Here is a 16,430-nt window from a genome sequence, read left to right on the forward strand (position 1 = left end):
CACAATGAGGATTGCGAAGCGTGGGAATGAGTATCACAAGTCATCCGTTCTAACAGGCAGTATATGATAACACTGTCTGGTCTGGAGGAGGACGAACTCGGGATTTAAAACATACCACAGTGGTTGGGGTTGGCTTTACAAATAAGATTGCATTTTAACCCGAGCTAACCCTTTTTAGCAAAAGAAGGATAACAAAACTCAGCTGGGGAAAACAGAACATTGCAATGTGTAGATATAGCCGCTCAGCCTTGAGCCTTTTTATTTATTTCAGGAATTACCCCGATTTTGGTGGCTGTTCTTCCACAGCCACCAAAAGAAAAGAAAAGAGCGAAGCTTCAGAAGCTTTACAAAGGGCTTTTCTCCAGTTCGTGGGAACACACGACAAACGCCCACAAGCACAGAGACCCTTGTTCAGTGTGACGGTGTATGCTGCGGAGGTGGTACGAAACAAGACGTTTGATTTGGTTTTGCTCCTGAAAGGCATTGGGAAGGATTATGCAGTTTAATAAAAGGACTGTGCACTGTTTGTAGAATAATTAAAAGAAATACACAGGTTTTTGCTCTGTGCTAATAAAATATTGTGCAATATTTTAATTAGTAATGTGTGTTAGTAATGCCACTACTGAAGTCCCTAATAATGTGCAATATTTTACTCAGCATTGTGTGTTAGTAATGCCACTACTGAAGTCCCTAATAATGTGCAATATTTTACTGAGCATTGTGTGTTAGTAATGCCACTACTGAAGTCCCTAATAATGTGCAATATTTTACTGAGCATTGTGTGTTAGTAATGCCACTACTGAAGTCCCTAATAATGTGCAATATTTTAATCAGTAATGTGTCTTAGTAATGCATCTACTGAAGCTCCCGCTCTTTTTCAAATCCTGGGGCTAACGTACACTGGCTCTGGGACCATGCCTGAAATCAAAATGTGCTCCTCTAAAAATGAAAGTGATCATCATCAAGATTCCAACACGATAAAACAAACCAACATAAGGCAATGCTGAACCGGAGTATTCTGGTATGCAAGCCCCAAATGGAACCAGATTACCATAATAATGCATGAACATTAGTAAAATTCATGCTGCAAGTACATCCTGTGTAGTACCATTATTAAAACAACAACACTTTGATGAAATGTCGGTTAACTTTCTATAATAAACACTCTTTAGTAAGCACTCACGGCGCTTCAGCAGTAACGCTGGGGTTTTCAGGTATAATTCGAGGCAAAAAGAACTTAGGTGCTCATTTCGATGTCGGTCGGAGTTGTCATCAACTGACATCACTGCGATCTAGGGAACGATCGCCCTCCAGTCTCTGGTCCCGACACCGCACTTACGATGCAACTGCACATGGTGCGTTTGCAAGCCTCTATTTCTCTATTGGAGCTTGTACTGCGGTCGGAAACCGGCTGCAGCACAAGCTCCCATAGAGAAATGGAAGCTTGTGTTAATCCCTGCAATGCGTGGCAGGTATTAACAGGGGGCTACCTTAGGTGCCCCACAGGTTCCCAACCAGAGGCGGCTGTGGTATGGTTTGCTTTCCAACAAGCTTTTCATGTCAGTAAGTCCGACATAAAAAGCCTGTCAGAAACTGACATAATCCACACGGTGGAAAGACAGTCCATAGGGAAATATGTGCGGGCTCCTTGAGCCCGTTGGAAACTAGTCGGTACGACTGGCTGGTTTAAACTCTGACCCCCTACATTGTAATTATGCAAAAAGACCAACTGATGGACAGAATGCAGAACAATGTCATACATTCACCCCAGAACAGAGATCTGGGCTTAAATACATACTTTTTTCGCTCACCATGCCTTTCTTAGTTTGAACCCAGCCATATGCAAATCAGTCTTGACCCTGTGCCCAATGGGAACAGTCCAGCCCGAACTGCCAGGCCAGGTCCTCCCTGGACTAGAACTAAGCATCCTAGGACCGGTTTTGGGGTTTCAACCCTCATCAGCCAGGAGAGCTTGACTCCAGTGGCATGGAGAGCACGGGACCCACGTCTGGGCATACCAGTCCCACTCGGGGTGACAAATGCAAAATGAACAATTGATGGACAGAATGCAGAAACTGGGGTGGCATGGTGAGCAAACGAATGATGGATTTAACCCAAATCTCTTGGCTGGGAGGTGACTGTATGATTTATTCAGCATTCCGTCCATCATTTGTTTGCTTAGCACTTTCACCCTAAGTGGGATGGGTATTCTCAGATGTAGGCCCCTTGCTCACTGTGCCACTGGATTCAAGCTAATCTGGCGGATGATGGGTAATACCCAGAAACCGGTCCCAGGATGCTCGTTTCCGGTCCAGGGAGGAGCTGGCTTGGCAGTTTGGTCTGGACTGTTCCTATGAGGCACAGGGTCAAGACTGAGTTGCATATGGCTGGGTCTAAACTGAGGTGGCACGGTGAGCAAAATAACAATGGATTTAACCTAGATCTCTTGACTGAGGTGAATGTATGATTTATTCAGCATTCTATCCATCATTTATTTGCGTATCACTTTGTAATTAGGCGGTCGGACTTTAAATCTATGATGACAGTTGGTTAGTCTCTGATGAGCAGTCGGAAGCTCAGCGAATGACATCGTAATAAGGCCCTTAGTGGTTTCTTAACAAGTGGACTTTTAATTACAAACTCGCTTCTCCTCCCATGCTGTCACACCGCAGCACATTCTGAGGGATAACCCCATAAGAATCGACTGCATATATTCTACAAATCCAAACTTTTGCTCACCTTACACGGCACGCAGTTTGCTCCTTGCCCGTGAGGGGTGCTTGTAGTGTAACACTGGTGACCCAAGGTGACGGTACTGCAGCCCAGCCAGGCTTGCATGCGTGCCCCACCCCGGAAACACATCAGAAGGCACCGAAATCCATGGGAAGCTGGGTTGAACCTGCTTTCAGTTTCTTTATTGACAACCCCACTAGTCAGTGGATTTATGTGGCACTGGGAGGACAGGCAAGAGCTCAGCTTCAATTTTCTTTATTTTTTATGAACATGACATCTGCATCTTGGCCACCCCAGAGTTACTTTATTTTTATCTAGAATGTCAACTAGTAAATTGTGACCATAGCAGAACAAATGAGCCTCAGGCCCGGATGGCCGAGCATTCTGTATTTATTTTGTTCAAATAAATGCAATTCCTCATGATTTCATAAAGTTGGAGGACTTCCAATTAAAAGTGACTAATGCATTTCAATGCGTTGATGCGGTCACCTGCATTAAAATTTGTTAGTCTAAACCCTGATGTGTGGTACTTGCTAAGGCTGTTCATTGGTGCTGAGAGTGCTGTCCTCAATGCAGTTTTCATAGCAAAGCTGCATCAATGCAATAACACAAATCGGCAGTCATTATGACAGAAAACCCATTCGGAATCGGAAATCAAGGAAAACCTGAGAGCCCAGTTTCAAGACAATGGTATCAAATGTACTGTTTCTATGGGTATTTCTATAGATTTATTTTTTTAAACAGAACTTTGACTTTTTAAATTGGTATTATACATATTACACTGAGTGTACCATAGTAAGACTTTAAGGAAAAGAATAACATTAATGTCAAAATAAGTTTCCACCAACTAACCGGTGGCCATATATATGCATATATACAGAAATCGCAAATATTGTATTGTCTATAAAATAAGCAGAGTGAGTACCAAAAAAGGAAATAAAGTCTTCAGATTAATTGCCTAGGCAAACAATCGAATAGTGTAAAAATAAAACAAAACTTGTGATTTTCTGTTAATCTTCGAACTACAATTGCACAACAAAAATAAGAACCGCCCCCCTGATCCATTAGTTTACACAGTAATGTTTTAGGAGATTGTGGTCCCACAATAAACAAATTAATACCAAGCATACACAGTCATATATACATTTATTTTGATACATATATATATTACCTACTGGCGGTCGCCAGTAGGTAGTTATAGTTAGGATTGGTTAGGATCCGCAACATTCTATTGGGAATAACTTTGGCGCTGGTTGAGGAAGCCTGTAATTTTTCTTAAATTTGCCTCGCTGCGCTCCGCTCCTTTCCTGAAAGTTTGGGGGGATTCGTCAAGCGGGGGCAGAGATAAAAGGTGGGTCCCAAAACGTGTTTTCCCCATGTTAATTTCCATAGGGCGGTTGGACTCACTTTTAGCCCGAACGGCTGAATGGATTTCCACCAAACTTGGCAAAATTGTAGGGACTGGTAGCCCGATGTGCCTTTGCTATGTCTCAAGATATGTGCTCCAGTGGATTTTGAGTAATTTAGGTTAAAAAAAATATATATATCTATAAGCGCGCCCCGGTACGCGCACCAGGGCGCGTACCAGCGCGCTACGCAAGTTTGCGAGCGGAAAGCTGATTGGCTCTCTGGTGTCTGTCAACATTCCAAACAGTCTGGAGCGGCCGCCATCTTGTGTCTCGGTAGGATCGAGACACAAGAGGTGGCAAAAACAAAGGGGGAAATGACCAAAAGGGGGCAGGGTAGACCCCCCCTGACCTCCTAGGTTTGATGTGGGGGCCATAAAAGCGGGGCAAAAAAAAGATCTAATTTTTTTTTTTCGATTTGCGCGGGGGGTAGCGCCCGGTACGCGCACCGGGGAGTGTACCATGGGGAAAAAAGAATAACAGATTTTTAAAAAAATGTAGCATGTTTTTATAAATTGGAGGTAGTTCTAAAAAGAACAGTTTTTTTATTCTTTTTGTTGTTTAACATTTTTTATCGTTTTTTGGAACCTTTTTTACTTTTTTTGGCTTTTATGAACAATTTTATATATTTTTTGTTATTTTTATGGGAACAAACAAAAAACAGGGAATTTTAAACGGCTCAACTGGAGCAAAAAAAATCTGGAAAAAATTACGTTTTTTTTGGGCACTTGTGGTTGTCACCAGCCCGGTTGATGAGTTTAATGCTTTGCTCACCATAGGAAATTGTCCTTCCACAAAATTAGCAAACAATTTTGAAATCTCCAAACTAGGTTTGGATGTTTGGGACAATCTCCCTTGTCTCTGGACCCGATTGAGTGGGTTGCTTACTTTGGGAGGTGCTGGGAGAAGATTGGGGAGGGTTTCTGGTCAGTTCTCTGACCTCTGCCGAAGCATAGTTGTTTGGATGCCGGCATTGCATGTGGCGAATCATGGTGTTGCCAAAAGAATATTTTTTGGCAGGGTTCCCCCTTGAAAGTACAGTGCCACAGATCATACAAGTAACCTTTGGCGCATTAACATTTTTGAGGCCCCTTGGGATTTTAAAAAACTCCCAGACTATGTGCTCCTTTGGCTCATAGGTGGTAGTGTCTTCAGGCAGGTCCCAGGTCGTCGTCGTCCTCCACCACGTCCTCCACCACCACAACCACCACCACCACCACGTCCTCCTCCACCACCACCACCACCACCACGTCCTCCTCCACCACCACCACCTCCACCACGTCCTCCACCACCACCACGTCCTCCTCCTCCACCACCACCAACACCTCCGCCACGTCCTCCTCCACCACCACCACCTCCACCACGTCCTCCTCCACCACCACCACCTCCACCACGTCCTCCTCCACCACCACCACCACCACCTCCACCACGTCCTTCTCCACCACCACCACGTCCTCCTCCACCACCACCACCACCACCACCACCACGTTATCTTCGGCATCGGAGTCATCTACTTCGGAGTCCGGGACCTGTTCTTCCTGATCTGGTTCTGGAAGGCTATCGGGACCTGGATGGAAGAAGTCCGGAATGGAACCTGTGCCTCGGGACATCTCGTTGCGTCGAGCTAGACTATCCTGGAGTGTCTTCTTGGACTGCAAGGCTAGACCAGCCTCACAGTTGTCCTCTCGATGTTCTGGAAAGAGGCATAGATTACAAACGGGATGGAGGTCAGAGTTTGGGAATTTAGCACGACACCGGGGACACTTTTCTTAAAAGGAGTCCGTTCCATCGACGTCCGTCCATACCAGCATGGGTAGGCCCAGCGGCAAAGAAGTTTACAGGTGTCAAAGTTTTCCAAAGCGGTCGTCGTCGAGGATGTGTGTCGAAAGGTACCCGATCAAGACAATACTGTTGGTTAACTGTGATTGCGTGTCGAAAGGGGGTTCGATAACGACACAGACCCGGAGCGTAGCAAGTCAAAAACAATCTACCGATGGAGCCGATTCCCATGCGCACTGTCGACCGAAGGAGGAGTCACCAACCTTGCGACTACAAGACTTCTTCTAAGACAAAAACAACATTCAAACATCCGAGCCCAACACCAGATGGCGATCTATGCATAGTGTACAATCTGCAGCTCATATGCCTCGAACATAATATTATTGTATAATGTGACGTAAGTGCCATTTTAATGGTTTCTTTTGATACATTTTTCTATTTTGTTTTTGTCTGTGTAACTTGCTTTTAGCATGTGTTTGAATCGAGCGCGCCTGTGGACATGATTGAAGTATGTGTGGGATTCAACATGCAGATTTCTTTACATTGTACGGATTTAATTAATATATTTGATTAAAAACTTTCGCAATTGGTTTCATATGCATGTTGCCCCTTTTATGTGGATTTTAAATGTAACATGTTGTAAATTAATAGATGTGAGTTGCCCATGGTTCTGTACATTTATCAGTACATTTATCAGTACAAGAAGAACCATTCTCCCATGAAGACACATGTAAATCGTTCTCGTCTCGTTACCATGTCAAGCTTCGAGTTACCAACCCAGGACACGAATTCCTATTTGGCAACATCAACTTTCCTTTTCACTTTAACGTACAAAACACAATTTCTGAGTATAAATACAAAGGTCTATCTTGCATCCCTCAAATGGTTTAGTGGTGATACCCAGTGGCAGAAGAAATGTTTGTTACCATGTGCTTTGTATTAATTTTTTTTTGAAAACTTTATTTTTTCTCATTTTCAAACCGTATACAGACACAGACATCCCATACATTTACATTTTCCATCAGGTACAGTGACGACATCTATCAAGCAAGTCATTAAAGTCCATGGTTACATGCAAGGCCAGATAATTACCAATCGCTTAGAAATCCTCCATAAAACATATAGGGGCGGGTAGCATACTTATCATACATGGCAGTATGTCAAAACAACAGGACCCTTAACGGGTAACTAATGTGGCAGACAATATGCTGGCATCATTACTTCTCTATAGGGTATCGCCAACATAGTTATGCCGCAGCAGTGCGTCCATAGTCCATCGCAGTACAGTCACACGCCATCCCTCATCCTAGGCCCTCAGGGGGGTCTCCCTTCCTGTCTGCATTGTCTGTTTTCGTAGCATGTAATTCTGTAAGGGCACCCAGATGTCCTTAGGCCTTGACGCTATAGGTTGAGTTTCTGCATAAATCTTATTCTGTTCCTGACAGTACAACACATCTAGTAGCCAGTCTTTGAACTTCGGGGCCCTCCCCCTCCCCCATCTACAGGCAATCCGCCGCTTGGCTAGTAGCAAAGCAACATCTAGAAATTTTCTATAGGTTCTGGGTATCTGTGCAGTGTACCCTAATAACAAAATCAATGGGTCTTTGGTAAGGGTAGTGTCCAACATTAATTCCAGTGCATTATGGACCTGTTCCCAATATTGCTCCACTTTGGGACATTCCCAGGATAGATGGGAGGAAGCCAGCTCCAGGTCGTTTACATCTTTCGCAGCAGTCATTATCCGCCAAATTGAACCTATATTTGCGTGCTGGGGTATAGTATATCCTATGCAGGAATTTATAATGGATAATTTTAAGGCGGCAGCTAGATGTGATGTTTCCCGTAATATCGCAACAATATTCCCTTTTGATCATCAGTAACCTCCCTTTTAGGTCCTCACTCCAGTGCCCTCTAGATGACCCCGCTATCTCCGGTGTGTGTGTCCGCAAGCTTCTATAAATGTGTGACACTAAATGTGCTCAGTCAGCGCTGTTCAGTACAGTGTGCAGTGGTCCCCCACACTCCGGCTCTTTGGGGTAGTCAGGAAGCAGTGCCTTCATACCTTCCCGCAATCTGATATAGTAGAAGACCTCTAATGGGGTGGGTGGGGTATTTCCAAACAAAAGATCAAGTGATCGAAATTTACCATTTAGAAATAGATCTCCCCATGTGAGTATGTTCAGCCGCCGACATATATTTTGAAAGCCAGTTTCGCGCAATAAATCTACTCTGGGATGATAGGTAAGGGGCATACGTGGTGCATATAAGAAAGTAACGCCTAGGTTGCGTGAGATTCTCTGCCATGCATCTATCGTAGTTATCTCCATAGTGCACTGATAGGAGAGTAAACGACCTCAGTCAGGGGCAACGGTCTAGCTATCCAGTCTTCTGCAGCTATTTGAGGCATAAAAGGGGTGGGTTTTACCCAATGGAACAGATAGTGGGCTTGCGCGCTAAGGTAATATGCTTCAAAGTCTGGTATGTCGAACCCACCCTTGTTATATGGTTGTGCTGTAACAGCCCATTTCAATCGTATTTGTCGCCCTCCCTCCCCCCCCGACCAACCTGATCAATTTTGTACGTAATGTTTTAAAGAAATAGGCCCCCGGGTAATACGGGATGTTGAGGAAGTAATATAAAAAACGAGGCAGAATAACCATCTTAGTAAGTGACACTCTGCCAGCCATTGACAGCGGAAGGGCAATCCATCTCGCGATACTAGCTCTTAATTTGGTGATTGCCGTGCCATAGTTTTGTCTCAGCGTCTCCTCCCTATCTCTAGATATTTGTATCCCCAGATATTTCAGGTCTGTGTGACACCATTCCATTGGGTAGTCGAAAGTAAAGTCGGACACTGCAGATGTTAGTGGATAGAATTGCGATTTTCCCCAATTAATTGTTACTCCTGATAGTCCACCAAAGGCCACAAATTCTTGCAGTAAAGCATTTAGCTTAGTCTGAGGGTCAGCGACATACAACGTAGCATCATCAGCATAAAGGGACACCGATATCTGACGCTGCAGATACCGAAAAGCGCTATCTTGATGTAGTTGTCGTATTCGACAAGCCAGTGGCTCAATCGCGATCGCGAACAGGAGCGGGGACAGTGGGCATCCCTGCCTCGTGCCCCTTGTTATTACTATTGGGTCCGACAGGTGTCCATTTATTAGAATTTTGGCCATAGGCTCAGTATAAAGCAGTTGCACCCATGCTATGTACACAGGTGGAAAACCCATCTTCTGCAACACAGTAAAGAGGTATCGCCACTCCACAGAATCAAACGCCTTAGTTGCGTCTAGAAAAACTGTAGCGAGAGGAAAATGGGGGGCAACCATCTGTATGAGTGAAAAGAGAGTGTGCAGGTTATGTGAGGTGGCCCTAGATGGGACAAACCCCGACTGGTCTGGGAGTATAATCCTCGTCATGAGCAGGGACAGTCGTGTGGCATGGACCTTGGCCAGTATTTTCGCATCACAATTTATTAGCGACAGTGGCCTATAGGAGTCACAAAATCTAGAGTCTTTACCCGGCTTCAGTAGGGACGTGATCAACACTTCGCGCATTGATCTGGGTAATATCCCACCCTCTAAGGAATCCTCAAATACTTCCTTAAGGACCGGAGCCATGATATTTATAAAACACTTATAGAATTCTGCCGGTATACCATCTAGGCCAGGTGCCTACCCATTGCTCAATGACATGATAGCATCCCTAATCTCATCTAGTTCCAGGGGCGCACTCATAAATTTCCTATGTATGTCACTTAGCCAGCATAACGCTACGTCTCCCAGGAATCCATTCAGATCTACCTCTCCCGAAGCCTGCGTGGTGTAAAGGGGCTCATAATGTGTTTTAAAGGCGCCCGCAATGGTATCATTGTCTCTACGAATCTCTCCATCAGTAGTTTAGATTTCCATAATTACATTAGTACTACGCGTTGCGCGTATAATTTCCGCTAACGACCTCCCTGGTCGTTCCCCTTCACCATATCTGCGGGCAATCCAGTATTTGCTACGGAATTTAGTTTTGCGAAGTGTCTCATCCTCGTATTCCGTCAATTTAACCCTAAACTGCCGGTGTGCCTCTCCCCAATCCGTGCCTTGCATTTTGCTCTCTAGCTCCTTCATTTCATCCTCCAGCTTTCGGATTGTGCGTTGTATATCTCGCAGCACCCCGAAACTCTTTGCAATACACCACCCCCTAACGGTGACCTTAAAGGCCTCCCAGACCATCGCTACATCATCAACCGTGTCCTTATTCCTAGGAAAAAAGTCTATTATATCAGTTTCTAGTTCTGTCCTAAATACGGGGTCCAACAGGGCAGTAGGGTGCAGGCGCCAAGCAGGTCTGGGGCGATCATATCCGGGCACAGTCAGTGTGATTAACACGGGGCAATGATCCGAATGGGTTCTGGCCAAGTGCCTAGCCACAGTCACCCCAAGAGCCATTTCTCTGGTCAAGAAGCAATAGTCAAGGCGCGCCCATGAGCTTGTGTATGATGTGAAGTGTGTGCCCTCCTGCTGCGCGGGATGCATGTGTCTCCAACTATCTATCAGCTGCCCCTCTTCCAGTCTACCCTGAAGCGTCTCTCTCATCCTAGGATGGTAGTGTGCCTGCCCGTCCGCTCTATCCATAGCTGGTATTATTGCCACATTAAAGTCACCACCACCGATTGTATTTGTCTTAATCCGGCGTCTAGTATTTTCCGCAATAGCATCGTAAATAATTCTGGAGTATCCACATTTGGTGCATAGCAATTAACTATGGTTCCAGTGCTACCTTCCAGTCTCCCCATATCAGCACGTATCGGCCAGCCATATCCGTCAGTTGTCCTAATAGTGTAAAAGGTACCGTACGTCTCAACAGTATGGCTGCGCCTCTAGCATAAGAGGAGTAACTGGAAAAGACACGGAGCCCTGCCCACCTGGAGGCAAAAGAGGGGTTAGTGCGCGGTGGTGTGTGAGTCTCTTGTAGCATTACCACATCAGCACCATGTCTATCTAAGTATGCTAATACCTGCCTGCATTTTCTAGCATCTTTAAGCCCCCTGATGTTCCAAGAAAGTATTGTAATTTTAGAAGCCGCTCTCTCACCCATCACTAGAAGAGGCAAGCCATTTGTGCAGCATGAACCATGGCCAAAATGTCATTCCTTCCATCCATGTATCACCCCAACACTCGTACCAATGAGTTACTTCAATATGCAAACGACACCAATCAGACAGCTTCTGCCCAACTTTCAAATTCCTGTACTGTGTCAAACAAACATCCCCTACCGCCACCCTCCAGCCCTTCCTCTGTCCATCCTCCACCCACTGAAGCATTCCCAACTTGCCAGGAACTATACCCCTCCCCACAATCCCCACCAACAGCCCACACACCCTTTCCACCCCCCAAACATTAACCAACAGACCCCGAGTGACATATTTCAACATTGGGGTTCGCCCGCTGGGGGATCTACTAGAGTGCAATACAACCACCACCTCCTCCTCCTCAAGCTTCGAAACTGTCCTGACCCAAGACCAGGCCCGAGGAGGGATAGTGGGCCCTGGGATACATTACCACTGGGTAATCATGCTTTCCTCGGATAGTCCTCTTTGTATAGTCCCCCACCTCTTCAGCTTTGCATCAGTTTGTGTGAGCTATCAGGTGAGTTCTGGAGGCCGCACATGCAGTTAGAGTTCCTTATCAAGCTTCCTCATCCGTGTCTCTCGCAGCACCCAGGATCACGATTGTTCGCTCCACGCTGCGACTTCCTCAGTGTTCGTAGATAGTCCTCCACCTGTTGCGGATTTGTAAAGAAACGTTGTTTCCCTTGGTGAGTCACCCGCAAACGTGCAGGGTATAGCAGCGCGTAATCGACTTGTGCGTCCCGCAGCTTCTTTTTTACGCCCAGGAACTTGCGCCTTTCTTCTTGTACCAGTGGGGTAAAATCCAGAAAAATTGAGAAATTCACTCCGTTATATGTCAAGTGTTGTTTGGTACGCGCTGTCCTCAGTGCCACATCGCGGTCCCTGTAATTTAGCAGCCTCGCAATGATAGGCCTCAGCGGGGTCCCGGGTTTCGGTATAGGCCCCAAGGACCTATGCCCTCGCTCCACAATAAATTGCGCGGAGAAGGCCTCAGCTCCTATGGATGTCAGGAGTAGTTTCTCTATGTATTCCTCCATCCGGCCTGTGTCTGTAGATTCTGGTATTCCCGTAACACGTATGTTATTACGCCGACTGCGAGCTTCCAAATCTTCGTTTTTCGCAGCTATGGGTCGGAGCAGGTTGCCATATGCGTTAGTTGTGTTGTGTGTCTTGCAGTGGTATCGTCGTTGTCCGAAATGCGTCTTTCAGTTTCCGCTAGCCTCTCTTCATGCTGGTCTACTTTGTGGACTATGGCATCCATTCTAGAAGACATTCTGTCTACTTTGTCAACCACTGTGGCGTACCCCTGTCTCATTTCTTGCAAAAGCTGTCACATATCCAATTCCGCGGATGCTTCACTGCCCCCGCCATTTCACCAGTGATTTTCTCAGCAGCCGCCGAATTAGCTTTCGAATTTTTTTTCCCAGCTTCGAATGACCGCTTCGGTTGACGAGTGTCATGTCTCACCATCCTGCTGCTAGTCCCAAGACCTCGTGGGCACACCACAGCCAGTATAGAGGTATCACAATGACAGGTAGCCACTATTTGGTATCCAGGCGCGTAGCAGTCCGCTGCCCAGAAAGAGCTCGCTTCAGAACCCTAGTTGTAAGGGCTGACCATACACTGCACGGCTCCTCGGCTGCGAGAAATCAGCATATAGTGGAAACAGACCCAATGTATTCGCTTTTTGGCGTGAGGTCACAAGTCCTATGTCGCTGTATGCAGTAGCCTATGATGGCAATCATACACCCTGGAATCCCATCACAGGTGTAAGGCCCCAGCGCACCAGCATGACCATTCAACATACATGTATGGAGTATCAGCCACAGTCAGTAGCGCAGGCTCGTCTTCACATGGAGGCTCGGGACGGTCAGCACTCCGGGCAGCCTCCGTTGCAGTGGGGGTAGATTGTGGTGCAAGGAGCTGCTCTGCGCCACACACGTTCAATCCAGTAGGTCACCGCGAGTATGAGAAGGACATCAAATGGCGAAGGTGCAGTACGAAATGTTAACTTGGAACCTTTTTAAATAACAAATTCTGGTCTATGGCCATTCTTCAAACAGGAAGGCGGGTGGTACTTGTAAGGAATTTGCAGATAAATCAAGTTTCCACCAATGGAAAGTAACTTTCTTCAACCTGCAGATTTCTCACCTTTCAAATGGATTTCTAAGCAGTACCCTACCAGGTGGTGGGTCAGAAGGAATAGTTAGACAAGGAAATTGTGTATTACTGAGTAAGCAAAGCAGCCACTCTGCTTCACCTGTTTGTCAAAGCAATCATGCTTAGTAAGGTGTTATGGAAAGCCCAAGTCGCTGTCCAACAAATCTCTGTCACTGGGATACCCCTTGCCAAGGCTGAAGTTGAAGGTTTTGTCCTGGTGGAATAGATCCGGATTCCAGCTGTCATTTATTTCAAAGCAAGTGCTTAGCAGATAATCCACTGAGACAAAGTTGTCTTTTGGACCGCTTGACCTTCCTGTACCTGTGTAACCTATGAAGAGCTGTCTGTCAGATCTAATCTCTTTGTTGTGGTATATGAAGTAGAGGACCAGACTGTGAAGCTCCTTCTCGTTAGTGAGATGTTGCAGGGAATAAAAAGAAGTAAACGTAACGGACTGCCCTAAATAGAAAGGCGTTGACAGGGAAGCTGCTCTGGTTAGTGGGCCCACTTGTTTAAGTAAAAGCATGTAGATTGGGCGGGGGTGAGGAGTTGGAGGGGGGTTTAGATGCCAAGTGCTTGTAACTCATTGACATGCTGGCCGAGGTAACTGCTACCCAAGAAAAATAATTTCCAATATCAACAATAACAACTTCCAGCTGTGAAGGGATACAAAAGAAGATACCAACAAAAACGTTGAACCATGTTCAGCTACAATTACGGAATAACTAATAGGGTAGTAGGAAATACATTCTACAGACAAAGGGACATTTAAACAGCAAAGGCTTGTGTGGAAGCCAGAGTAATGGAGAAAAGGCCACTAAGTATCCCTTAATGGTGACCACCATGCAACCCTGTTGTGCTTGTAAGAATGCAACACAAAGGACTTCCAACAAAGGATATATATAGTTATCAGCGCATCATGTGACAAGTCTGTTCCATCTTCCAGAGTACACCATCTTAGTGGAGGTAACATGTGCAGTTAGAGTTCAATTCCAATGGGCTTCAGAAGTTGCAATTGAGCATTAACAACTTTGTTTTGGCTTTTAAAGCTCCAAGAATTGCTTAGAAGAAATTAAGGTGTAAATTAGAGAAGGTAGGGCTTCAGTGCTAGGAGTTGCAAATATATTGCTTGGCATATCAAATCAAGTCATTTACGATGCTATTGGACAAATTCAGATCAATCCGATAGAGGAAAGCTGGCGATGGAAATGGCCTCCTCATTGAAGGTAAATAGCGATTTTCTCCATAAGTTCAGATCTCCCAAGTTCTTAAAGAAAATAAAGACTAAGGTATTGGAGTCAGCCGTTAGACTATAGGCATGTGTGCAGCTCAGATGTAGGACTCATTATAATGAGTCTGCTCCAATTTGGGACTCACCTGGCACCTCAAAGTGCCTGTAAGATGCTTTGAGCCAGCCACTGGCGTATATCAATCAATGGAAAAATATAATTAGAGTTAATGGCTAAATATCCTGGGATTTATTACATACAGCATCTAAAGGGGAACCTTTCCAGGTTTAAATATAATCAGATCTCCTCTTGGAACTCACACAAAAAGAGATAAGTATGAAAATAGGGCTTCCTTGGAAGGGCTTCACTCACTCAGTAAATTTTAAGGTGGAGGTGGGTAAGATGGTACTGTTATCTGTGCGATGCAGTAGATAAAGAGAGACCTGCTATGTATCGAGTAGGTGAAGGATACTTGCCAGATACAGAGCTGAAATTGTTATTACAACTATCTTTAAACACACTTTATACTACAGTTATCCCATCTACCCTTAAAAAGAACCATCGGTTTACTCTCCCTAGAGTATATTTGACCCCGAAAAAGATGAGGAAGAGGGTAAAAGGCAGTAAGCCGAGCTGTAAGAAATGTGTTGCTCCAGTGGTCGACGATGTGTGTATGTTCACCACTTGCACTGACCTTTGTCCTTTTAGAAAGCAGTAAGTAAACTTATATCAGACGTGATTAGCCAAAGCCTGGAGGTAAGCCCAGCTACTGTGTCTGGTGTGGGTATTGAGATTATGATGAAGCTGAAAGCTAATGAGAGGAGGCTAATATTTTATTTAATGGTGATTGCCAGGCATTTATGTAAGAAGTGGGTGGATTTGGCCATGTCTGACGTTAAGGACTGGCCAAAGGAGGTATGGAGAATTAATATTTTGTACGAGGACAGTTTTTCAAAGTAGATGAACACAGTCTTGGCAACAGCTAACTGAATGGCTAGAGTAATAGGTAAAGTCAGCTGATTATTCCATCATACCGCTCATCAATTTAGGAACAGTAAAGGGTCTCCATTTATAAATCTGTGTAATGTGGGCTCTCGATATACCTCAGTCAGGCACCAACAGGCCCTGGAGAATTGTGGTGATGAGGAAGAAAAAACCCCACAACATTTTGCCCGTATGCTAGAACCTCTGCCTGAGAAGCATTGCTGGCAAGCTCTTTTGTGCCAGTGAACATTAACATACATGGAGATATCTGAAACATTCTTAATCAGAATCCACAATCTACAAGTCGCTGAAGAATGTTGTGATCTGCTTGTAGCTGCAACTCGCTGCAACAATCAAACTGTAAAGTGTGAAAATCACTGAAAGCGGACTGCTGCAATCAAGAATATTCATACAAACGCAGATTGTAGTTTCTTAAGGAAAAAACACATTGTGGTTGAATACGATAACTTGAGAGACCCTGAATATTCGATCATTCAGCCTTAATGAGGAACTTGAGAAAAGAATGCGCCTCTACATGGAGCAGAGGTCCAGCAAGAAGGTGAAGTAAAAAAGAAAAAACTGGAGGCAAGCTGGAAGCGTGTCAGGGTTGACAGTACATGCGACTCAAATGCAGCACTGAATTATTGTTAGATCATGTCAGTATTGCTGAGCAATCTTTACAACCATTAATAATTTAGCAGATGTCCATCCAAGGTCCGGGAAAGTTATAATAATTTTTAGGAAAGCTCTGAATGAACAGCGGAGCCCACACACATGGCAAGTCGATTTTGGGCATGTTATAATGGAAAACCTTGAAAGTGCATATCTCAAGCACCGCAGGGCCGATTTCCTTGCTCTTTGGCTCATTTTACTACCGGTGGTAGGCTCTAGCCACAAGGAGCAGTTGCATCAGGCCTCTCGGCCTCCAAAAGACGTTGCTTCCTTAACAAGCTCCATGTGCCAGCTTTTCTCCTTTTCCTGGTCCCCAATAAGCCTTTCCTCCTGCTG

General features: G+C 45.1%; 1 protein-coding gene across 1 annotated transcript in view; it reads right to left on the reverse strand.

Annotated features, from left to right (window-relative positions):
* Window positions 1–16,430, reverse strand: part of C2CD2 (C2 calcium dependent domain containing 2) — a 417,550-nt gene that overhangs the window by 73,374 nt on the left and 327,746 nt on the right. The gene's annotated exons all lie outside the window — the stretch shown is intronic.

Source organism: Lissotriton vulgaris, chromosome 8 (genome assembly GCF_964263255.1).
Source record: "Lissotriton vulgaris chromosome 8, aLisVul1.2, whole genome shotgun sequence".
NCBI lineage: Eukaryota > Metazoa > Chordata > Amphibia > Caudata > Salamandridae > Lissotriton > Lissotriton vulgaris.